We start from the raw sequence: 26651 nt of genomic DNA, 5'->3' as shown, positions 1-26651 counted from the left end.
AGAGTATTGGTGGTTATGCATTTCAAAGTATATGCAGGATATTTAAAAGATAAAGAGCTAATTCCAACAGGAGTAGACCACGTCTGTATTATGATGATCAGGTTTTTCTTAGTAGTTCTGGGGTCAGAAATTTCTCTTCTGCTCTAGTGGTTATTATCCTCATTTACCATTTTCAATCAAGTTTATAGGTTCACAATTCTTGTATGTTGCATCCACTAAGTATTTTTACACTAAAAAGCATTGCAGCCTTTAAACATGACAAAACAGCATTATCAAAGGTATATTTACCCAGCCAAGAGGGGAAACAGATAGAGGCCATTGGAGAAATCCCATTCATGTTAATTTCACACACAAATAGGAAGTGACAGCGTGCAGCAGAGACTCTGGGACACCAAGTAGGTCCAAGGTTTGGCTTTCCTATCTGTTGCTATGTAAATCTGGGCAGGTTCTTTAACGTCTCTGGTCCTGGTATGATGGGGGAAAGCCCAGGTTTCACACAGAAGTGTGAGAGTTGAATGGCAGAGTGGAATCCTGCCTGGTATGTAATAAATGCCCTGTAAGACTGTCTGTCCTCGTGGTCACAGGAGGCCTTGTTCGGAGTCATGTGTGAGTCACGTTACATTGTCTCCTGCCTTTTACAGAGAAGGAAATAAAGGCTTAAGAACAGTTTCACGACTGGCAAACAGTAATACCTACAGATTACACTGTGGACAAGAGCGTCACAGAGATGCGCTACGAAGGGCAAACTGATAATGTCTTTAGCAGTGACGGACAAGGTGAAGGGAACATGTGGTCCGCGAGCCAAGGAGTGCCTTGAGGTAGGTACCATATCATTCTCTGTGTATGACCTGAGCTGTCAGCAGGGTGCTTGCCTGGGAACACATGCTCTTTCTCTCTTTTGCCTGACAGTAACCAAGATTCCTACTGCTTGTGTTGATCTTCACTGACATTGGGTCTTCTGTAGCTTCTGCCTAGGAGGTCATTGCATTTGCTCTCTGGCTGGCTGCCATTACCTGGCTGTCACCCTATATTTTAGGGATTTTCTATCAATCACATCCCAGGAGACATCAGCTCAGATGTCCTGGTGACCAGGTCCTTTAGCTAGCTGTTGGCCTTCATAACTTTCCTGATCTATAACTTTGCCTTTGTTTGATCTAACCCCAGGTCCAGTGTGTTGACTTTTTTTTTTTAAGATTTATTTATTTACTATACGTAAGTACACTGTAGCTGTCTTCAGACACTCCAGAAGAGGGCGTCAGATCTTGTTACAGATGGTTGTGAGCCACCATGTGGTTGCTGGGATTTGAACTCAGGACCTTCGGAAGAGCAGTCAGTGCTCTTTACCGCTGAGCCATCTCTCCAGCCCCAGTGTGTTGATTTTAAACTTTCTTGTGGCTCCTGCATTTTCTCTGCTGTGTCTAGAGAGCGCGGTTTATCCACAGGCATCCTTAGCCTCAGGCTCTTAACAATCTTTTCTCCCTCTGTTCTGTGATTTTCCCTGAGCTTCAGGTGTAGGTTTAATTGCAGATGTATTGATTGGAGCTGGACACAAGGCAATCACTTATTCTTTGTATTTGACCAGCCCTGGATCTCCATATATTGCAACAGAAGCGTCTATGATGGGGGCGGGGAGGGTGAGAGCTACACTTATGTGGGTATAGGGATACGTATTTAGGAAACAGACATTAGATTAGATTAGGAAACTGGCATAAGTATGTTCTCCTCTTGAGTCTATGACGTCTCCAGCTATGGATAGCTATGGATAACAGGCTCCATTTACAATAACTGGTATCAATTCCTTCTTGTTGAGTGGGCCTTAACTAGACAGCAGTTGGTTACACCTGAGATAAAAGTGCCGCTGTTGTACTTTTAAGACACTCATTCTTAAAAACATTTGTTGTTTTTACATTTTGTTTATTTTGTGCATCTCTGTATACAGGTGTGCCGGGAGTGTCCAGGCCTGGAGCGGGTTGAAATGAGACACAGAGTTGGACTCAGGTGTGGCTTTAAAGACTGATGGTCTCCAGACGTTCTAGCTCTCTAACTATACTAAATGCGTGTTGATAGCTTCTAAAAGGTTCTAAAAACTTTCTGGCTCTTCCTGAGGATTAAAAGCCACTGGGGATTAGGTAATGTAGCCTTTGTTCTATTTCTGCAGGAACTGGGAAGCTCCAACTTACAGCCTGCTGCTAGCTGAAGTCACAGGAAGAAAAAGGGACACTTTGAAAAGTGATTTTAGCGTTTATTTCTAAATTCTAAAATGTTTCCTGTGAAAGCTATCTAAGAAAAAAGGGGAAAAGGGCTTGTAAGGAAAGGAGGATGAGGGGTCAAATAAAAAAGGGGGATGAGCACTTAAGGGCGTCTGGCGAGGAAACAAGCATAAGGAGAATGCTCTCCTTTCTTTGTCCTCAGCACATGTGCATCTTTTAGAATAGATGATCAGTTGGCTAAAAGTTCATCACACATTTACACATGAATTCAAATCGTAAATCGAATAAGAGGTTTACAGCAGAGAGTGTTTCCATGCATATCCATTAGGAGTAATTATCTGGCTTAACATTCATCACTTGTGACCAACTCTGCAGGTTCATGAAGAGCTAAAAACCATAACCAAGGTATTAGTGAAGTGTTGTATAGATAAACTCAGTTAGTATTTTATCTTCTGTCCTTTAGTGAATTGTTAGTCCCCTTTTATGACCTTTGTTTAATGGTTTTACAACCTCTTGGAATGTGCTCAGAGTACTAGATGCCTGCTATCTCAGAAGCAATAAACTCAGGACATTAAAGACTGGCAGAGTTCTCATTGCAGTTCTGACTATCAGAAAGGATTTAATAGCAATGTATTATAAAGGAACTTAATAATATAATTTTATCTTGTATCTTGGGTATTCTAAGTTTCTGGGCTAATATCCATTTACCAGTGAGTACATATCATTTGAGTTCTTTTGTGATTGTGTTACCTCACTCAGGATGACGCTCTCCAGGTCCAACCATTTGCCTAGGAATTTCATAAATTCATTCTTTTTAATAGCTGAGTAGTACTCCATTGTGTAAATGTACCACATTTTCTGTATCCATTCCTCTGTTGAGGGGCATCTGGGTTCTTTCCAGCTTCTGGCTATTATAAATAAGGCTGCTATGAACATAGTGGAGCATGTGTCCTTCTTACTGGTTGGGACATCTTCTGGATATATGCCCAGGAGAGGTATTGCGGGATCCTCCGGTAGTACTATGTCCAATTTTCTGAGGAACCGCCAGACTGATTTCCAGAGTGTTGTACAAGCTTGCAATCCCACCAACAATGGAGGAGTGTTCCTCTTTCTCCACATCCTTGCCAGCATCTGCTGTCACCTGAATTTTTGATCTTAGCCATTCTGACTGGTGTGAGGTGGAATCTCAGGATAATTTGCAAAACACATGAAACTCAAGAAGAACGAAGACCAAAGTGTGGACTCTTTGCCCCTTCTTAGAATTGGGAACAAAACACCCCTGGAAGGAGTTACAGAGAGAAAGTTTGGAGCTGTGACAAAAGGATGGACCATCTAGAGACTGCCATACCTGGGGATCCATCCCATAATCAGCCTCCAAACACTGACACCATTGCATACACTAGCAAGATTTTGCTGAAAGGACCCAGATATAGCTGTCTCTTGTGAGACTATGCTGGGGCCTAGCAAACACATAAGTGGATGCTCACTGTCAGCTATTGGATGGATCACAGGGCCCCCAATGGAGGAGCTAGAGAAAGTACCCAAGTTGCTAAAGGGATCTGCAACCCTATAGGTGGAACAACATTATGAACTAACCAGTACCCCCCCCCCCACCCCAGGGCTCGTGTCTCTAGCTGCATATGTATCAGAAGATGGCCTAGTCGGCCATCATTGGAAAGAGAGGCCCATTGGACTTGCAAACTTTATATGCCTCAGTACAGGGGAACGCCAGGGCCAAGAAGTGGGTGGGAGAGTAGAGGGGACTTTTGGGATAGAGTTGGAAATGTAAATGAAGAAAATACCTAATAAAAAAAATCCCCCCCAAAGCCATTTAACTTTAAACTTAAAAAAATATATATAATTTTAGGTATTCTTATAGGATCATCATTAAGGATTAAGACATCATCTATTTGTCTATATAGCATCACTACAAGACAGTATATTTCTGTTCTGCAGAGATCTGCTCAAAAGGATGGGCTAATACCTAGTGATTAGTGTATATATATATATATATATATATATATATATATATATATATATATAACAGGAAAAGCAGAATTATAATAATCTTTCTGAAAATGGATATTTTCCTGGGCCTTGCCTAACAGAGCAAGTCCATCGTAGATTTTAATCTAAGGAGGACCCATCTCAGGAAAATCACCTGCTATTTTTAGCGTCTACTTGTTGGCTCCTGACATAGGTGTGTATATATGTAGAGATCAGATATCAGATGACAACTTTTGGGAGTTGAATTTTTCTTTACATTGTGTAGGTTTCAATCTCAGGTTGAACTCAGGTTACTAAGATTGGTGGCAAATGCCTTTTCCTACTGAGTTGACTTGCTGGCCCCACACATTCATTCCGTCTCAGTGAGGTTTGCTGATCTCCATGGCCTGCTTTCATAGCTCCCCACATATAATCAATATTATGACCTTTTTGTGTTCCCATTGTGTCTATTTTTCCATGAAAATTCACTGTTCCTATTAAGAGCAAGTATTTTTTACCCTTAATTCTTTAATATTTAGGGTTTCTCACAGTGTTTATCATCTAAAAGCCTGATGATTCTTTTTTTTTTTTTTTTGAATGAAGGGAATGAATCAATTAAAAATGAGTGCTGCAGGTGATTGTTCTGTGAATGCGTTTTCATGAAGTCCCCTGAGTGGGCACAAATAGATCCTGCAGTGCACATAAAGCCCTAGAGCCAGCACAGTGATCCACATCAACTTGTGGAGTTCAAGCTGTCTTTCCAGCTTTTAGTGTGACTGGGGACAAAAGCCATGGAGCCTTCCATTCTATGCTCCTCTAACCATGGTGGACAGAGATTGCAGTGTGCCACAGTAAAACACAAGAGACGGCATAGCGAGCCACCTGCTCCCACCTGCTGCCTCCTAGGCAGACATTATTTGCTCTTTCTCTTTGCTGCTTTTGGAGAGCAACCTTGAAATCCTTAATCTCTTGTTTTACCTCTCCTAAAACCCAAAGCAGTTTTCTAGGAACAAATTTAGTATTTCCAGGCAGTAGTAGCTAGAATGTTGCAGAGTAATTTGTTTTATGTGCATGGGGTATTGATTTTTTTTTTTGTAAGACCTTTCAAGAGATGTTTTTTTTGTAAATTTGTGAAGATTCTTTTTCTTTTCTCTTCTTTCTTTCTTTCTTTCTTTCTTTCTTTCTTTCTTTCTTTCTTTCTTTCTTTCTTTCTTTCCTTTCTTTCCTTTTCCCTTTCCCTTTCCCTTTCCCTTTCCCTTTCCCTTTCCCTTTCCCTTTCCCTTTCCCTTTCCCTTTCCCTTTCCCTTTCCCTTTCCCTTTCCCTTTCCCTTTCCCTTTCCCTTTCCCTTTCCCTTTCCCTTTCCCTTTCCCTTTCCCTTTCCCTTTCCCTTTCCCTTTCCTTTTCCTTTTCCTTTTCCTTTTCCTTTTCCTCTTTTTTTCTTTTTGAGAGAGCATCTCCTCTTACTGGTCTGGAATGTGCCATGTGGTCTAGGACAGCTGGGTAGTGAACCCCTAAGATACACTATTCCCCCAGAACTTGAATTGTAAATGTAATTCATCCTGCTCAGTTTTTTTTTTTTTTTTCTATTTCTTTTCTCTGTTTTTTTTGTTTTGGATACATCCTGGGGATGGAACTCAAATCCTTGTGCTTGCAAGGTAACCACTTTACCTACTGAACTATTTCCTCCAGCCCCATGTTTCAGTCTTTTATTTAAAATACTTTCCTACCTGAATGCCTAGTTCTTTGCATTTATCTTTCTGTTCTTGTTTCCTGATTAGATTCTGCATCAATCTTTCTCTTATTTTTCTGTTAAAGTATTTTTATAACATTTCATTTAATAGAATAATATTTTAAGTAAAAATGGAGTCCATGCCTTAAGACAAGTAATTTTTTTTTACTTTCTTTTTAAAATTTTTTTTTATTTTTATTTTTTTGTTTTTTTTTTTAATTGGGTATTTATTTCATTTACATTTCCAATGCTATCCCAAAAGTCCTCCACACGCTCCCCCACCCACTCCCCCACCCACCCACTCCCACTTCTTGGCCCTGGCTTTCCCCTGTACTGAGGCATATAAAGTTTGCACTACCAATGGGCCTCTCTTTCCACTGATGGCTGACTAGGCCATCTTCTGATTCATATGCAGCTAGAGACACGAGATCCTGGGGGTACTGGTTAGTTCATATTGTTGTTCCACCTATAGGGTTGCAGATCCCTTCAGCTCCTTGGGTACTTTCTCTAGCTCCTCCATTGGAGGCCCTGTGATCTATCCAATAGCTGACTGTGAGCATCCACTTCTGTGTTTTCTAGGCCCCGGCATAGCCTCACAAGAGACAGCTATATCTGGGTCCTTTCAGCAAAATCTTGCTAGTGTATGCAATGGTGTCAGCGTTTGGAAGCTGATTATGGGATGGATCCCTGGATATGGCAGTCTCTAGATGGTCCTTTTTTTTAAGCCAGGAAAAGTAGTTGTTACTAAAAGTGTATCCTGAGGAGGGTAATTAATTATATGAAATCATTAGAAGGAGAGATGATTGGTTAGGACTGAGGGATGGCCAAGATTGCTGGAGTAGGATCACAGCCACCAATTCCTCTCCCCACCCACCTTTTCACGGTAGAGTTCACTGCTGTGAGGCTTTGTAGCCTTTGCTTCCACCCAATGGTTGTAATTCTGCCAGTTGTTTAGGTTTTTACTATTGAGATCCTTTCTTTCCTTTCATTGTTCTGACAGGTCCTATGTGAGCTGCTGTGGGAGAACAGTTAGTCTCACTCAGCTCTGGTCCCTGTGCACTGTACTAGCGAGCCTAGCAAGATATGCCCATGAGTGTAATGGTGGAATGCATATTATGGGAATAACCAACAGCTTTCTAAATGAATCAAGGCCCATTCCGTAAGAGGGACTCAGGCCTGGCATAGTAAGCCTGACCAAGGATCTGTGACTGGAGCGGTCGTAAGAGGAGAACCTGCTACTACCCTTTTGCTAAGTGGACACAGCATCAGATTGCCTCCTATCTATCCTTATACCACAGGCAATGCTGTTCTCACTCCTTATCAAAGAAGCCTCTTTTAATAGTTGAATATAGTTAATGCAGGGACTCCTAATTTGTCAAAGTACAGAAATACAGTAACTGAGGAGTGCTTAGGCCCTAAGTGGAATGTCAGTGTCATACCTGCACCTCATGGATGCCTGTGTGGTGGTGAGGGACTGGAAAGGTTGTGAGAGCCATTGGTCACAGAGGGCTGCTGCAGCACAATAGTGTCTTCTGGACATGGCAGGGCACAGCACTCATGATCTCACAGTGTCTGTGAGTGTCTGCACAAGATGTGCACAAGGTCAAGCCAGTCTGTCCTAGCATAGATCGAACAGGAGCTCGTGAAGTCCCACCCTTTTGAGGAACTGCTGGGAAAGAGAGAGAGAGAGAGAGAGAGAGAGAGAGAGAGAGAGAGAGAGAGAGAGTCAGTTTTTTTTAGAGCAAATTTTCTTTGGCCCATGGTAGGTTGCTGAAACTCTAGTAGATGGCTCTGAACCCATGACATACAGGTAACATTAATTGCATTTGGTAGATTATTTATTTATTTATTTATTTATGGGGGGGGTGTTGAGACAGGGTTTCTCTGTTTAGCCCTGGCTGTCCTGGAACTCACTTTGTAGATCAGGTTGGCCTCGAACTCAGAAATCTGCCTGCCTCTGCCTCCCAAGTGCTGGGATTAAAGGCATGTGCCACCACGCCCGGCTCTGGTAGATTATTAAAAACAAACAAAAAAAGGACATAAAGTTGAAGTATGTGTGGGGATCCAGAGGAGCTGGAGGGAGTAGTAGGGGATGGATATGTTCTAAAAGCCTTGTATGCATGTATGGAATTGTTAAAGAATCAAAAGGTTGTCATTTTATTGTTTTTTTTTTTTCTTCAGAAAGCCATGTTTTGGTTGTTATTTATCAACTCTAATCTTTTCAGCTTTTTTTTACTGCCCTTCTTTCATTAGTTTTTCCCCATGCTTACCCTTAACCTGATTTATTGTTTACTTTTACAGGTGCTCAGCTAATTAATTTTGATACCTTATTGTTTCTATTTACAGTGTTTATGGATAGTTTCAGTGCTTCATTGATATATCCTTTTGTAAGTCATGTTTTCATTTTATTATTTCTAAATTATTTCTACTGAAAATTTTATTTCTTCCTAAAATGAAAGGTTAGAAGATTTTGAGAGGTACCGCTTTGTTTGTGGGGTGCATTGTGTGACTTGAACATTAGACTGGTCTTATTAGGCATTTATTTTACCATTGTCCTGGCTTAGGTTTTTGCCTACTCGATTTGTCAAAATGGAGGCTGTGCCAGTCTCTAACTCCTGCTGATTTACTGAAAATGTACCCTGGCATTTAAAAACATGTCTCCTATGTATTTCAGAGAAGTTCTGGCCAGCATTTACATCAGTGACTGCTAATGTGGTTCTAAGGAACATTTACTAATACTGGACAGCTAATACTAATACTAATACTAATACTAATACTAATACTAATACTAATACTAATACTAATACTAACTAATACTAATACTAATACAAACATATCTTATGTGATGCCTTGGCATCAAATGTCCTTTGTTTGTTACTTGTATTTCCACCACTGCTTCTTTGTCCCTGCCCTTCCTAAATTCGCCTTTTAGCTTCCTTTTATCTTACCCATGTTGCTTTATATTCTACAGATCTCTTTAAAACAGTAGCTTTGCATTCAGTCTGATGCCCTTTGACTTCTGCACATTTAGTCTCTCTTGTCTTGTTTCATGTTTTGTTCTCATATATCATAGTTCACAATTCTATTGTTTTGAAATACGGATCTTATTTTCTTTTGCTTTCATCTTTATTTAGACTCTCTCTCTCTCTTTATCACACATGCACACACACACACACACACACACACACACACACACACACATCATGATACTTTGTTCTATTATGGCTCCATCTTTCCAAGCTTTTGCTTTCCAGAGCATCCCTTCACTGTGTTTCTCTAATTGACGAGAAGTAAAAGCCACGTCTTTTTATTACCTTACTTAAAAGGATTGGCTTGCTTTTTGATATCTAATTTCTCACTGTTTTTTTTTTTTGTTTTTATCCACCCAGTTTTTGTTACCATAGTCTGGGTTTTAAGATGCAGATCAATGTAAAAGTGAAAAAATAAATCAATAGTTTTTTGATATTGTCTTGTTAAACCGTTCTCATATTTAAGCTTGCCATTTATGGAGCTCTGTGGGGGATTATTCATCACTCAGGGTGTGTGGTTACTTTGCTTGCACACAATTTCTCTCTCTCTCTCTCTCATTTGTCTATCTATCATCTGTTTATCTATCTGTCTGTCTATCTATCATCTGTTTATCTATCTATCTATCTATCTATCTATCTATCTATCTATCTATCTATCCAAACACACACAGGTCCCATTGCACATGTGGAGGTCAACTTGCAGAGACTGACTCTATCCTTCTACCATGTAGATTTTGGGAATCAAGGGAAGAACTTCAGTCCATCAGGCTTGCTGTCAAGTGCCTTTAACCAGTAAACCATCTCAATGGTCCCTTGTCACATATTTTCCATAGACTCTTTTATGCAAATATAGAAGGAGATTTTTGGAGGATTTAAACAAGACTAAGTTTGATTTAGATGTTACAATATTTAGTTAGTAAACAGAGAAACATGAAGGCAAGTATATATATTAAAATATATGTAAAGTATATTTACTGAGCTATAGGGGTTTGTTGATCAGTGATGGAGCTATGTCCTGTAAAATGCATTGTTATGTGACTCTGTAGTTGCAGAAACATTAAAGTGTGCTTGCACCTAGGCACCTAGGCTAAATAGTATACACCCATGTTTATGGGGTATGATGTTGACTGAAACATTCTTATGTTATGTACATGACTAACAATAGCTAAAATCTTTATAATAAAGATACATTAGCAACTGTTCAAAGAACAAAACCTAAATCTTTTTTTTTTGTCATGTTATAGACTAAGGGTTCCAGTTTTAGTATGATTACTGTAGTTTTAAGAACCCATTCTTTTAGATATAACATTATTAAACAAGTTATCATTAGAGAGTATGGTTGATGACATCTGTCGAACTAAAGATGTCAAGATAGACAAGCCACATACTTAAAACAGCATCATTGTTCACATACCATGAGTATAATATATGCTCTGAGAAGTAAATAGTATCAGTTTACTTGAATTAAGTATATTTTTACATGGACTAGCATAGTGATTTTCAAACTTGGCTGTGCATCAGAATTAATTGAGGCGCCAGTAAAAATAGATACTTATTTGTAGTCACACCTAGAATTATTCAGCCAGTTGGATATGTCAGGATGTACCTATATGTTCAGTCAATTAGTCTGCCTTTTTTTTTTTTTAAAAGACAGTATGTCATGTAGCCCAAGTGAGCATTCACTGTGTAGCTGAGGACAATCTGGACTTAATCTCCAACCCTCCTTCTTCCACCTACCAAATCTGGAACTCCAGGTATGTATATCCATTGTCTGGCTTGGACATGCATATAGAATCAGGACCATTGAATTTGGGGTGTACTCTGTATGGTGAAACTAGAGATGGTGATTACACATAAGTGTCTATGAGGCATGGGCATTGTGAACACGAAGATTTGTTTTGAAAACAAATTTTTATATTCTACCTTTACACTGCTTGACCTTCATGTATTTGTTGGGGTTTGTTTTTTATTGTACTCTAAACTCAAAGTTTAGAGGCTTAAAGCTCTCTCTCTCTCTCTCTCTCTCTATATATATATATATATATATATATATATATATATATGCACTTGCGCGCGCACGCACACACACACACACACACACACACACACACACACACACACACACACACACACACCTTTTTTTCTTAGAGGTTTTCAGTATGGATATAGCTAGATAGTTGTATAGCTTCACCAGGGGCCACTGCTGTCACTCATTTGGCTTTTAGGTCTTATAGAGACTGGACTATATTTGGACCCCTTTGAGATGCTTCAGAATCCCCATGGGCTCAAATGCAGAAGTTCCAGATTTTCCCAAGACCTGGAACTCACACAGCGTCATCTCTACTACATTCTGTCACTGAAGCTGGCCCCATGGTGAAAGGATAAGTAGATGAGCTAAAAGCATAGTTTGCAGATTCCGTGAGACACGGGTCACTGGAGCTACTGATAAACTCCCACAGATATTGATAATGGGGAGAGAATGCAAGAGAGAGAAATTGATGTCTAATTGTTACATCCCAGCTGGAGATACTGAGAATAAACAGGTACAGTTAGGAATGTTCAGGCTATGGGCTTTCCTTAAGTGTCAAAGCACAGCTAAGAGAAGACTGCTATAGGCACGATATTGCTCAGGAAAGGTCAGGGATAGTGATGAGTGCTATGTGACGCTGTTTCTCTGATGTGAACAGGGGTCTATAGTCAGATAGGCAACCAGTGACAGATCAAGGTAAGGATACTTTGGAAGTCGAAACTTGGTGAACCACTGAATTCTGTTGGTGTTATCTACAGGAGCAGAAACCAGTCAAAGGCAGCCATATCACCAAAAGTCCAGCCCAGCATGAGTGACAGCTCACGTAAGCTGGAAAGCTGGAACCTGGAGCTTACAGCACAGTTTGCAGTCAGTTTGGCAGGTTGAAGAGCCTCACTTCCAGGCAGTTTGGCTGGTCTTAGTCTCTTCTAGGTAGCTCATCTGGTCTGTGCCCCTTCTAGGAAGTTCAGCTTGTCTGGGAGTGTCTCTTACAAGTCCTAGCTGCTCATATATGGTTGGGGAGAGAGAGAGAGGCCTCATGAATCTGTTCAGTTTCAGGAACTTTCTAAAGCAGTTGAGTTGTTTAGTTCCTGAGTTTCAGCAAATTTCCCTGCAAGATGGAATGTCTCACTCCTGTTTAGAATGTCAGGTATCTTAAGAAGCCTCCCTCTAAGATGGAATGTTTTGTCTCTGAGGAGAATTAGTACACAGCAGTGAATGAGCCCAAGTCTTATAGATGTTGCTCTGAGGGAGACAGTTAACTGTGTGCCTCCAAGGTCACCCAGACTGCAATAGTTCACGCCCCACACCCCTGATGACTGTTGTTCCCTCTGAATAGCTGTGTTTTAGAGGTTTGCTAGGCCACCACTGTTCCTCAGATGGCTTCTGATATATTAGGTAGAGGTTAGGGCAGCAGGAAAAGAAATATACATGGCAAAGTCAAGACAAGAATGAGTCTGTCTGATGTTTCAGGCTTGTCTACTATAGGGGACACATCTCCATATCTTCTTCAGGATGGTGCCCATTTCCTCTTGGGGTCTCTAAGTGGTAGTTATAAGCTGTTTTGTGTGGGGAGCTCAAATGAGAAAGAAACTACAGAGAAGAAAACAGAGTCACAAGTGGAGGAGAGAGTCTGGTATCAGGGATCTGAGCTCTGGCTACACCCACCCTTTCACACTTTTCCTGTTCTGTTGTATAAACAAATGTAGCCCACTGGCTATCTTTCTTGTCAAGGAAAGATGAAGCAATGTGCGCTCAAGTGACAGAAAGGACAGTGTTTACAGGAAAGTACAGAACAGCAAGACAGGGAGCTGATGCAACTGGGGAGGTTGCAGCCAAAGAGGTCGTCTTCACTGGCTTCTAAGGATGGAGGGAGAAGATAAGGTGGGGAAGGAGGAGGAGGAGTAAAGGGCTGATAACCAGGTGTGAATTTTTATTTCCTTTACTGAAATAAAAATTTAATGAGGTGTGGGCAAGGGAAGAGTAGCTTTAAAAATTGCATTGTTAAATTTCATCTATTTATCTATTTATTTGTGTGCACATGCATGCATGTGCATAAGTCATAACCCATGCTCGGAGGTCAGATGGCAACTTGTGGGAGTTTGCTCTCTTTATCCACCATGTATATCTTGAGGATTGAGCCCAGGTCATTCCATTGGGAGTCAAGTGCCTTTACCCACTGAGCCATCTTGCTAGCCCAAGAAGGGTAGCTTACAGCAATCTCCAAGTACAGTGAAGTCTTGCAAAGACTTCCGCTTATTTTAAATCCTCATGTCTTTAAGAAATTCTCTTTCTTAGAGTTATCTGTTAGAATAGTATTTTGATTTATTTATGTAATTATTTTTTTTTTTCTGTATTGGGGATGGAACCCCGACCTTCACACATGCTAGGCAAACACTCTTCCGCTCATCGACATTCCCTGCTCTAGAATGGTATTTGGAAAGAGAAATGAGATGTGAAAAGAGGAAGACACCGGTTATTAATTATTCTAAATAGCACTTTGGATGAAAGCATAAAGGAAACAACAACAGCACAACAAGCTTTGCTGCATCTGGCTAAATGGGGCACTTCTGGTTTTAGTCAACTCTGTCATCACAGACAATAAATATCGGATCTGGCTCTTGGCATTTGCAAGGGGAATTTGACCTTTACATTTTAAAGGAAATGAGAAACAAAGAGATTACATAATTAAAAATCTGTTTCTGTCTCTTAAAAGCAATTCAATTTAGGTCAGGAGCCAACCTTCTCCCTTTGCCTCTAATTGTTTTACCTTGGCTCCTGGAACCCTGCTCTTGTTTCTCATGTGAATAGCTCATTACTGTTGGGTCAATGTTCCCATTGAGTGTACCATGCTAATGACGGAAACAGTAAAGGAAACATTATGATCCAAGACATGTTAATATTGGATCCGAAATAGAATAATCAACAAGGTTGTGTGCCTCCGACATGCCTGTTAGCAACAAACTCTCAACTGTGACTTGCTTTCTATTTGACCTTCTTGGTAAACTACCATACAGAAGGATAGGATGAAAATGGTCACCATTCAGCAGTGAGAGCTCTGAACTTGTCCTCTTCCGTCTGAACTATGTTATCTTTAGCATTTTCAGAAATCCCAAGTAGAAAAGTTACATAAAAATGTGTGTGTAGATATTTAAATATCACCAATAAAAATCAAGACAAAAATCAAAGAATTAATCACAATTAATAATACAGTACACAATTAATAATAAGTACAGGGAATTTGGGGGAAATATATTAGTGAGAAGTAAGCACAAAAGGCTAATTAAAAATTTTGTTTTAGGCTATGAAATATATTTACAAATTTTGATTATCAAAAATATAAGGAGGTTTATTACAAAGGTATTTTTGAGGCTGTTATGAATTTACTTTTCCGATTAAGGACTGACAGATGGAATTAGATCATATCTAAAGCTTCCATACAGTGAAAGAAATAATTGCCAATCTGAAGAGACAGTCTACAGAATGGGCAAATATCCTGGTCAGACATGGGATCAATAGCCACATATATAAAGAACTAAAAAATCAAATGCTAAAAGAGCAAATAATCCATTTAATAAATGGGCAATTGAACTTTTCAAATGTCTCTAAAATAAATGAAAAAGAAAAGACCCTCAATATCCTTAGCCAATCAAAATAACTTTGAGATTACATTACACTTTGGTTAGAATGGCTGTCATCAAGAAAACAAAAACCAGTGAATGTTGTCAAGGATGCTGGAAAAAGAAGTCCCTTTACACTGTGGGTGGAACTGTGAGCTGGAGAACACACATGGAAATCAGAATGGAGTTTTCTGAAATGAAATATAGACCTACTGTGTGACCGAGCCTTACCAATTCTGAGCATTTTCCTGAAGGAATCTTATGAAGCATGCTGCAGAGGCAGCCATATACCCATGTCAACTAAAACACTACCACAGCAGCCCGTCACAGAGTGGCCCTTCATGTCTGTCACCAAACGGGTGGATAAAGAAAATGTGCATACACACTAGAGTTTTATTCAGCTGTAAAGAACAGAATTATGTTATTTGCTGGAAAGTAGGTGGAGCTGGAGGTCATCATGATAAGAAAGACAAGCCAGATCCAGAAAGACATCTCATGCTTTCTTCATATGCAGAACCTAGATTTAAAAAAGGATGTGAGAGGAAAGATGGCTCAGGGGTTAAGAACACTTGTTGCTCTTAGAGATGACTCAGGTTCAGTTCCCAGCCCCCACATGGCACCTACAATCACATGAACTCCAGTTCCGGGGGATCAGATGCCATCTTCTGACCTCCAGCACCAGTTATGCGTGTGGTGCACCTACATACATGCAGGCAAAACATTCATACAAGGAAAATGAATTTAAAACAATATAAAAACATGGAATCAGAAGGGTGTTGTTAAAGGTGTAGAAGAAGATAAGGGGTGCAGAATGGTTTTATACTCTATGTATTTTCATGTTTCTCCCCAGATAAAAATACGTGTCAGAAATACAAGGTCTGTTGCTTTGTTATCCCATTATTATTATTGTGTATATATGTATCATATATTATGCATAATATATTATACATTGCATATTATGCATAATATATATTATGCATAATATATGATACATATATATATATTTACACACACATACACACACACACACATATATATACACACACACACAATACATGTATTGTGTATATATATGTGAGTGCTGTATGAGTACAGGTGTGCAGATATACACACCTATGCACACACACGGGGAGCAGAAAAGGACATCAGGAGTCCTGTTCTATCAAACTCCACCTTTCGCCCTTGAGACAGGGACCTTCACTGAACCTGGAGCCAGGCTGACAGCCAGTGAGCTGCAACGGATGATCCTGCTGTCTTTGGCTCCACAACTCTGGGATTACAAGCACTTGTGGACTTCCATGTGTGTTCCAGAGGATTTGAACTCAGGCCTTCACGCTTGCACAACAGGTGCTCTTACTCAGTGACCACCACACCCCTAAGCCTGAGCCTAACGATTTCCAGAGCTCTAGATGTGGAGTCCAGAGACTTTCGAATTATTTTCATCCCAGGATCGGTGGCATAATATTGCCCATTGCTAAAAGGACACAGAAAATGCTGAGCAATTACCTTCAGCTTCAGCCACAGCTGTTCAGTTTTCCTTCTGACCACCTTTTCAGAAAACCCTTTGCACTAGTAAAGTTGTATCCCTTGTAGGAGAAATTAGGATATATTAAATGCAAACAAGGAAACGGAGCCATACATTTTTAGCTCGCAAAAGTCCTCAGCTCTGATGTTTAATGTTGACGAATTTTCCTCTCCTGTCTCTGCTTCATGGTTGCTTTCTGTCTTTGTCTGTACACAATACACACACGTCTGCACCTACCGTGCATATGGTTTAAAAACGAGATAATACTATACTTACTGTTCTGAATCTTGCTTTTCTTACTTAACAAGTTTTCATGTCCATAATTATAGGTCTATACCACAAATGCCTCCTCCCTCCTCCTTCCCTCCCTCCTCTTCCCTTCTCTCTCTCCCATCCCTTCTCCCTCCATCCTCTCTTCCTCCATCCTCCTTCCTCCATCCTCTCTCCCTTCCTCCTCCTTCTTTCATTTCTTCTCCCTCCCCCTCCCTTCTCCATCCCTCCTCCCTCCCTTCCTTCTCCCTCCCTCCCTCCCTTCTCCCCCCTTCTCCCTCCTTCCCTCCTTTCTGTCTTTATTCTTTCACTCCTGCCCTTATCTCAACCATCCTCATTCTTTCACCGGGCACATCGGTTTTTTTCTTTTTTTCCTCACGAGAGAGTAGATGACGAGAGTGAGCCAGATGCAAGGAAGGCTTACAATGTCAGTAAAAGGGAACAAAGACTGCAGGCCGTTTGTACCCTCTGAAAGATTACAAGGGCAGAGTGAAGCCCTGGTTTTACACATACCTCAATCTGATGGATGTATGCCATTCTTCCATGATGATTCATTTTAAAGAAGGATTTGAATTCTTATAGCACTTTAATGAAAATTCACTGGTAGAAGAATGCAGTCATAGATTAAGCCTTTGGCTTCTTAAGAGGTTATTATTATTTTTTTTTTCCTCAGAGTCTCATGTCTTACTAGGTAAGCACACTACCACTGAGTTTTACCACAGCCCTTTTAATATTTTTTTTTGGTTTGAGACAAGGTCTCATTTAGTTACCAAGGCTGTCTAGAACTCATTCTGTAGCCTAGGAAGGTCTTGAACTTGCCTCAGCCTCCTGAGTAGCTGGGACTAGAGGCCTGTGCCATCAAGCCTGGCTATAAGGTGATTATTTACAAAGATGAGTCTTAGAGAAAAGCCATCAGTGCTTTTACCCAGGGCTGGACTTTGCACATTATGATAACAGCCTGCTAATTAACTTGTGTCCACTGACACAATAGTGTCAGGACTACTCTCATGGGGATAACCAACAACTTTCCGATTCATGCCTGCCTGGTACTGTCAGCCTGGTCAAAAGTCCATGACAGGGGATGTCATAGATTCTATGGGAAAACCTACTACTGTTGTTTTGTTTTGTGACGTGGACATGGCAAACTGCGTTCTAAATATTTATTTTCTTCTTCTTCCTTTTTTTTTTTAAAGATTTATTTATTTTATGTATATGAGTACACTGTAGCCGTCAAACATACCAGAAGAGGGGATTGGATCCCATTAGAGATGGTTGTGAGCCACCATGTGGTTGCTGGGATTTGAACTCAGGACCTCTGGAAGAGCAGTCAGTGCTCTTAACCCCTGAGCCATCTTTCCAGCCCCCCTAAATGTTTATTTTCATACCTATATATTAAGGCTGCTCTCAGCCTTCATCGGAAGCTTCTTTTAGTAGTGGGCAGTGGTTGGAGCAGAGAATCGCAAGTGGGCAAACCTGAATTTGACTGCCGGTGCTCAGCCTTCCTTGGGACATCTGTGCCATCTCCCCCCCGCCCCCCCCAAAAAAAAAAAAAAAGCTCAGACACAGAAAGAGCATGAGAGTCGGAGGACAGGGAGCAGAGCTGGTGTGGGAAGCCACATGTGCCGTTGCAGAGTGGCACAGGCTTCTGCTGGCCACCACGCATACATAGGCAGAAAAGTTTTTTGCCAAGATGAGGTTTTGAAAACCAAAGTGTGGACACTGTGCACCTTCTTAGAATTGGGAACAAAACACCCAGGGAAGGAGCTACAGAGACAAAGTTCGTAGATGTGATGAAAGGATGGTCCATTTAGAGACTGCTGTATCCAGGGATCCGTCCCATAATCAGCTTCTAAACGCTGACACCATTGCATACACTAGCAAGATCTTGCTGAAAGGACCCAAATATAGCTGTCTCTTGTGAGACGATGCCGGGGCCTAGCAAACACAGGAGTGGATGTTCACAGTCAGCTATTGGATGTATCACAGTGCTCCCAATGGAGAAGCTAGAGAAAGTACCCAAGGAGCTAAAGGGATCTGCAACCCTATTGTTGGAACAACATGATGTACTAACCGGAACCCTGGAGCTCTTGTCTCTAGCTGCTTATGTATCGAAAGATGGCCTAGTCGGCCATCAATGGAAAGAGAGGCCCATTGGACTTGCAAACTTTATATGCCCCAATATAGGGGAATGCCAGGGCCAAAAGAATGGGAATGGGTGGGTAGGGAAGTGGGGGGCGCTATGGGGGACTTTTGGGATAGTATTGGAAATGTAATTGAGGAAATTATGTAATAAAAATATAAAAAAAAAAAAAAAAAAAAAAAGAAAACTGACCAAAATTGACCAATCAGAAGAGAGAGAAATTGACCAATCAGAAGAGAGAGAAATTGACCAATCAGAAGAGAGAGAAAGTAACCAATCAGATAAGAGAGAAAGTAACCAATCAGATGTAGGAATGCAAATGAGGTAGTAAGCATCAACCAAACACAACACAATCCGGGTGTGAGACACGCCTCTCCTAGGCCTATATAAAGCAGCACCAGGGCTGGGCTGAGGGTCTTTTCGCCTCTGCAATCAAGCTCTCCCAATAAATGTGCAGAAGGATCCTGTAGAAGCTGGGAGTCTCCTTTGGGGATGGCACGGCTGCCGCACACCTGAAGCTGTGGAACTCTGATTAGGTTTCTATCCTCACTATGATTGCATTTTTATGCGCTATCTACTACAGTAAAAGAAAAGCACGACAGAGTTGAAAGCAGAAAAGCAATTAGCTTCGTATCATCATCCATGACTCATGGATCCTCTGCCTGTGCGCCCTCATTGGTCATCTGGGTCTCCTAAGTGTTATTCTATATCACACTCAGAGCTGTTTACACGTACACGTGTTTATACGATAGGTTACAATCTTCTTTCTGAGTTTGGGTGAACTCCCTCAATATGTATTCTAAGTCCATCAATTTTCCTGCAAATGTTATGATTTCAGTTTTCCTTACAGCTTAATATATTCCCTTTCACACGCGGACCCAATTCCCATTACTCATTCACCTTCCGACCGCCATCTTGTTGACTCCATTTCCTTGCTCTAGCAATAGAGCAGCAATCAGCCCGCGTGAGCGAGCGTCTCTGCGGTGGGTCTGGGCTCAGGAGGAAAATTTGCTGGGTCATTTGAAATTTAAGTTTTTGGCGAACCACTAAGGTGATTTCCATAATGGCTGCGCTGATTCTTTTGCACCGAGTGTGCAGTGACTCAGATAGCTGCTTTCCCCACGTCCTTCCTAACGCTTGTTGTCAGGTTTCTTTATGATCGTCATTCTGATGGAGCAAAGCTGTATCCCAAAGTAGTTTTAATTTGTGATTACCTGAGGATTAGGGACGTTGAGCACCTTTAAAAAATAGTTGTTGGCCATTTGTGCTTCTTCTTTTGAAAGGTATCTATCTGTTCAACTAATTACCGAATTTGTTGATTGACAGTTTTATTTCCTTGGCACTGAATATCTGATTTTTTTTTTTTAATTTATAAATTCCGAATTGTCTGAAATGTAGTTGGCAAAGCTATTCTCCCATTCTGTGGGCCGCCTGTGTGCTCTCCTGATATTTCTCTTTGCTGTGCAGAAACTTTAATTTCATGTTGTCCCATCTGTTGATCCTTAGGGTTGGTTCCTGTGCTATTGAAATTCTTTCTATTCAGAAGGCTTTTGCTGACCCCGATGTCTCGAAGTCTATTTCATATGCTTTTGTCTAGGAGCTTCAGCATTTCATGTTTTAAATTAAGGGCTTTGATGTATTTCTGAATTCATTTTTTTTGCACAAAGGGAAAGATAAGAATCTAATTTTATTCTGCAGGTGGATGTCGGTGGCTGGCCAGTTTTTACCAGCACTATTTGTTGAATAGGCTGTCTTATCCCCCTGCACTTTTGTCAAAAATTAGATGGGTGCCTTAGTTAGGTTTCCATTGTGACAAAATACCATATACTTAGGTAGGAAAGTGTTCATTTCATCTCATAGCTTCCCACCAAGTCCATCACGGCAGGAAGTCAGGGTAGGGACTCATATGGGGCAGGAACTCACACAGGGCAGGAACTGATACTGGGTAAGAACTCATAAGGGGCAGGAACTTGGAGGCAGGAGCTGATGCAGAGGCTATGGAGGATGGTGCTTACAGGCTTGTTCCTCATGACTTACTCAGCCTGCTTTCTTATAGAATCATCGGCCCAGGGGTGGTACTGTTCCTGGTGAGCTGGCCCTACCACATCAACCATCAGTCAATCAAAACCAAACCAAACCAAACGAAACACAAACAAACAAACTAACAGTCACAGGCTTGCTCAGAGACTAGTCTGGTATGGATGTTTTCTCAATTGAAATCAAGCCTACATAAAACGAGCCAGCACAATGGCCATAGCTCTACTGGTTTATTTCTGAGTCTTGTCTTCTGCTCTGTCTGTCTAGTTGTCTGTTTTATGCCAGTACCAGGCTGTTTTTTAAAATTTTTTAATTTTTATTTTTTCCTTCATGTGTCTCCATAGTTTAACTTGCATTCCGGAATTGTGTTCCCTCCAGTTATGTTATTACTCTCTAGGATTGCTTTGCTCATTTGTGGTCTTTCTTGGTTCCAGGACTAGAAAAGGATGTTATAAATTAAACAAAATGAGGGTCACTTACCCGAGTCTGATGGAAAAGAAGAATACTTTTGAGTAGGGTGAGAGCAGCTATAATTATATTATGTGTTAATTTGCAGCTCATCTTCCAGGAAGTTCATACAGGATAGGAAAAAAACAATCAGAGTTTCATAATGTGATAATCACATATTTCATGAGAATACCCATATGTGGCAGTCAAATAAAATTCACAGGATGATGGCCCTAAACCCATAGACACTGTCTCTGCTTCAGTTCCTGCCAAATTTTGTGCGTTCTTATGCAAGGCAGACCCAATATTTTAGAGATAGGGTCCTCCCAGAATGAAGGACTAACCCAGCCTGTTTATTAAGATCAGATTATTGAACGGAATGTGCTGTCCCTTGTGGGACTTGGTTTGCCTTTATAAGAGACTGATTCTGAAGTTTTGGAGTAAGGCGGGCAGTGAACTGTGTGCTACCGAGTACCCCAGGGACTAACACTAAAGGATTTAAGAGGAGGTGCTCTGATGGACAGGCTAGGGGTATAGACTTGAGTCAAACTGATCTGAATGTAGGGAATACTTTGCAGTTTCCAGCTCGGCGAGCTTGGGTATGTCCTTTTCCCCTCCCTCCTTTCCTCCTTCCTCCATCTCTCCCTCTCTCCCTCCATCCTTTCTTTCTTCTTTCTCTCTCCTTTTCACTCCATGGAACATAGCGCTAGGGAAGAACCTGGTCTCATGAATACTCGACAGGCACTGTACCACTGAGCTATACCTATGGGCATCTTTCGTAACCTCTCTGCACTTCAGTCAGGCTCCTCATTTGGAAGATGCCTAACACTTCGACCTAATTTTATGCCCTGCTTTCTTTGCTTGTTCTGAACTGGATATTCTTGTTGCTGATTCTCATGGAATTCTTTTAGTGCCATGAGCAGACACTTAGGAGTGACCTCATTTCCCTCTCCTTCCCATATTGCTTTTTCCCATCGATTATGGCTGTGTTATCCTTGCATCTCCTGCCACTCTTCCTAGTCACTTCCTAATAGTTCCTCACAGCCCCCAATAGCTTCCTTTTGACCCAAGAAAGAAGTTTATGCAGAAATCCTTGCAAGGACTTCATTTTATACGTCTCATGTGTCCACACTTGGCTTTTCAGCACCTTATCAAATTAGTCCCTATCCATAATTTCACACTCATCTTGCCTGGGCCTTTCCCTCAGATTATCATTGTTTCAGGAGGATGTATTTACTTTGTGAAAATAACTCACCGCATCCTTTAACACCCCCTCTTCCCTCAAGGTCACCTAGAAAGGTTTCCTCTGAAGCAGAACTCTGTTGCCTAATGGAGATTTACAGAACAAAGCTGACCTTGAGGACCAGCTGGGAGAGTGAGAAGTGGTCATAGTCTGCCCTTTGCTTCAGCTATCTTTATGACCAATAGCTGTCCTCACTGAGTGGGCTTCACGGAGCTGAAACGGGTGATTAAAGACCAGATTGAGTCCTGTGCGCACGCTGCTGATGCCCCTCCCTTCGTTTTCCATGCTGGTTGAACAGGGAATCTCTCTGTCTCTACATCTGTGTCTCTGTCTCTGCATCTCTCTCTGTGTGCTTGTATGTGATCCCATCACACTGAAGACACCCTTGAAATGGATTATGGATTACACACACACACACACACATAAACACACACACACACATTTTGATTTTAAGTAAACACTGTAATATCATTATGGTTTGCGGGGTGGGTGGGTGGATGGTGGTGGTGGAGAGAAAAATCCGGAACTACAGTCCTGACTTTTGTAGGTTTCTTAAACGTTGGTAGCATCATTACTTTTGTCACACTCTATAGTAATTGACAATAAAAACCTTAGAACTAGCCTCTGCCTGTGAGCTACGGGGACCAGTGTACGTCCTAACAGAAGCGGAGCTCTCAGTGTGTGGGCAGCGCTTTATTATTGCTTGTGCTGTGGGGTTTCCTCAGCCCGTCCTTCCCTCACAGGTAACTTCCAGAAGAGAAGGCAGCATATGTGTTTTATTGTTTGCGGATCCCAGAGCCCAGTGCACAGCTTGTGTATGTCCCAGGAGCATGCCCTTACTTTCTTTCTCATTCAAGTTTTTATTTCTAAAACCAGGGTGAGAACAGCTAACCTCAGCACCTATATACTTTTCCCTCGCTGGGAATAAGGTAGAATTTCCTGTTTTGTACACAATAATCTCAGTCTTACTTATTATCTCCTTAATTGACTTCTCTCCTCCTTGAGACACGTCACTCAAGTTGGTTGTGTTCTTTCAATATAGGGAGGATGACTTTAACTTCTGGTCTTCCTGCCATCATCTCTAAAGTCTTGGGGATATGCGCATGCGTCACTCGTGGAGTGCCCTCCCCCCTTTCTGGTGCTGAGAACTGGACTGAGACTGAAGGCATAGAACATGTTAGTAAACTCTTCCACTGATCTACATCACCATCCCTTGACTTTTTTTTTTTTTTTTTTTTTTGTTTGCTTGTGTTGTTATTTCGAGACAGGGGTTCTCTGTGTATCCCTGGCTGTCCTGGACTTCTGTAGTCCAGGCTGACCTCGAACGCACTGAGATCTCACCTGCCTCTGCCTTCTGAGTGCTGGGATTAAAGTCGTGTGCCACCACTGCCTGGCTATCCATTTGCCGTTTAATTGTACTTTAAGGGAATGCTTTTGAGGTACTTTGGTATTTAGTTTCTGTTTTCAGCTTTAATACTAGATATTGTAGTTATGCCATTTTGTGAGCAAATACAACAGCCATTTAAAATGGGGGGGTGTTGGTGATGAAATAAGCTAAGACATTATATTAATAATAATAATAATAATGTATTAATTGAAAACAAGCATACTTATGTGTATTAGTGTCAGGAGGTAGGTTCACCTTATTTCTGAAGTAAAACACTCCGGGACATAGCACATTTTAAGAGCTATAATTTCAGCCTCTTTCTGCTTCTTGACCGATGATGTAATGGACTGGCTACGTTCAAGCTCCTGCTGCTCTGACTTCGCCAACACAAAGGACTGTACTCTGGAACTCTTTCGTTTTTTATCTCCAGGTATGGTTTGCAACTGGAGCCTGACTCAGACCAGGAAGACAACTTGCACCATGTTTATTCTCTCTAGATGCTTCCAAAGAGACTGCAAACAGACCTAGCAAGCCTCACTGCTATTTCACCAATAGCCACTGGAGGGCCCCAGACACCATTCTGAATCTTTATGGCAGCCCATGACCTACACTCTAGAGAGAAATGTCTCACAAGCCCATTGATGGGGTAAAGTCACTGCCTGGTGATCACCCCAGTCTGATACAGCAGCACAAAGCCGGTTTCCAGGACACCAGAGACATCATCACTGAGACCACGCAAGACCCTTAACTAGAAAATCTCCTAGTAAGTTTCCATGGCTGACCTTTGAAAGTCTTTTGGGTTAGAGACACTGGTGATATCCTTAAACAGAGAGGAGTCCCGGCAGGAAAGGACACTTCCAGAAGGCCTATAGTTGCTGCTCAGTCCAAGAGTTGTGGAGAACTGCCACGACATGTGCTTCAGAGCTCACCTTATGTTCACCTCCTCTGATATTCAGACTTCCGGCGTCATCTTCAAGAGAAGATCTCATTTCCCCGGACCAGAGGGAATGCGGTCCCCGTGGCTGCATCTTTGGCTCTAGACCTCCCAACAGTCCAGAGCTGGGGCCTGTTGTGGTTTAGGACACCCCTGAGGAGAAGTATCAGGTGAGGGTTACGTGGAGATGAAGAAGGCACCTATTCGCCTACCTTAAGGAGAGAGGGAAGCCGCAGTCTCTTGTAAGATATAACCGGGTTTCACAGACATCAGCTTCATCTCAAAGACTGCAGATTGTCACAGCGTTTCTAAAGTCACTTCTCTGGCCCAGACATGTATATGCAAAGAATAAATTAGAACTAACACAAAGAGGAAAAAGACTGACATAGATGTCAAAAGCTATAAGGGAATTCATCCTACTTTGCTGTTTAAGAAATCTTGTATCAGAAACAGTCCATTTTAGTGTTACACACTGCCAGTATTTTTCTTGTGTTAACTGTTTAAACCTCCGAAGTATTTTGTTTACAATCTTTGTAAATAAATGGTTGCCTCCTTCAATATGTAATTTCAATAATCCTGTATCATGATTACTGTAAATATAATTGCTCCAGGCAATGAAATCTAGTGCTTAGCTATGTTTTCATTTTATCTCAAGATGTATTAGTTCAGTAAACACTCCAAAGAATTATAATATATAAAAGACATAGTTTTGTTTGGTTGCAAAAGCATCAAAAGGGCAGAACATACGTCTTAGTGAAGAAAATGTATCAGCTTGGGCATTTTAGTCAGAAGGTCTAGAGACTTTAAAGAGAAATCTCAAAGTGAAAAAAAGTCTAATTTATTTTAAAGGTCATAGCAATACCACTGTTCTTTTTAAAAGCTTATAGATTTGTGTGTGTGTGTGTGTGTGTGTGTTTTGCCTGTGTACTGAGTGCTTGGTATCTACAGAGGTCAGAAGTGGACATTAAGATCTTCTGGAACTATAGTTACAGACAGTTATGAGCCACCATGTGGGTGCTGGGAACCAAACCCACGTCTTCTGCAAGAGCATCAACTGCTCTTTACCATGAAGCCCTTGGTCCAGCCCAATAGGACGGTTCTTAACTGCCATTTACACTGTATTTATCTGACATTTATACTACCAACTCCACTCACAATTGTATGTAAAATTTATTTTTCATGAGAAAATCTGGTATTGCTACACTGGCAGTCACTTATCTAGCCACCACATAATAAAAAGTTGTCATATTTTTTTCTTGAAAAATAAGGGACTAATTTTTAAGGCTTAGTCATTTGGACTGAATCATAAACGGCCATTAATATTATGAGTGCTTACATGATGGGATGGATTAGGGTTAAGAGAGGTAAGACTCAGTTGGCTGTACACGGCTGGGAGGGTGGAGGCCACGGCTCTCCTGATTGACATGGGGATAGGTGCCTTCTGCCTGGAACACTCATCCCCTCTTTACTCAGCTCCTCCTTGCTCTTCTGCATTGTCTGACATCTTATAGGACTCAGATATCTGCCCACTGAGCATATTAGATAGAGAGAAAGTTTCCACATTAGCCCCAGGACACTCAGAACAAAACAAATGTTGGTCTGTGTCTCATTAATATCTACACCAATGATGTCCATATAGGATGTGTTTATCCGGAGGCTGGCATTGCCTACTTGTTTTGTTGAGGGTAAGGACAATGGTGTCCAGTAAAATTCAGAGATATGGCAGGAAAACAATCTAGTAGAGTCAGGAAGATACTGGGAACATGTCAACAGACCTCTCTGCCCCGTCGGTGCACAGGCCCTCCACGGTAGTGCTTGGGGTGGCATCTCACCACCTAGTGGGGTTAATCTAAATCGTTTTCTAAATTTTCTTTTTCCTGGGACCAATCAAATTATTTGCTGATGGAGAACATGTTATGAACTAAATATTGTTCCATGTACTTGGGACAGATCAGAGATTAAAACAAGGAGCTCCGTGTACTGCTCGTGACCTTGGGAATGTCACTATAGCCCTCTGCACCAGTCACCAGCTGCCTAATGGGTGAGATCAGGAACAGTGGACACTGA

At 41.3% G+C, this 26651-nt stretch overlaps 1 pseudogene; it reads left to right on the top strand.

The window, feature by feature from the left end:
* Positions 1–752: 752 nt before the first annotated feature.
* LOC110306518 (RAD9, HUS1, RAD1-interacting nuclear orphan protein 1 pseudogene) lies at positions 753–26292 on the top strand (annotated as a pseudogene).
* Positions 26293–26651: the final 359 nt, after the last annotated feature.

Source organism: Mus caroli, unplaced genomic scaffold (assembly GCF_978045245.1).
Source record: "Mus caroli unplaced genomic scaffold, Mus_caroli_1 scaffold_14, whole genome shotgun sequence".
NCBI lineage: Eukaryota > Metazoa > Chordata > Mammalia > Rodentia > Muridae > Mus > Mus caroli.
Note: the sequence above shows the minus strand (reverse complement) of the source record. Positions and strands in the feature narration are given on the sequence as shown.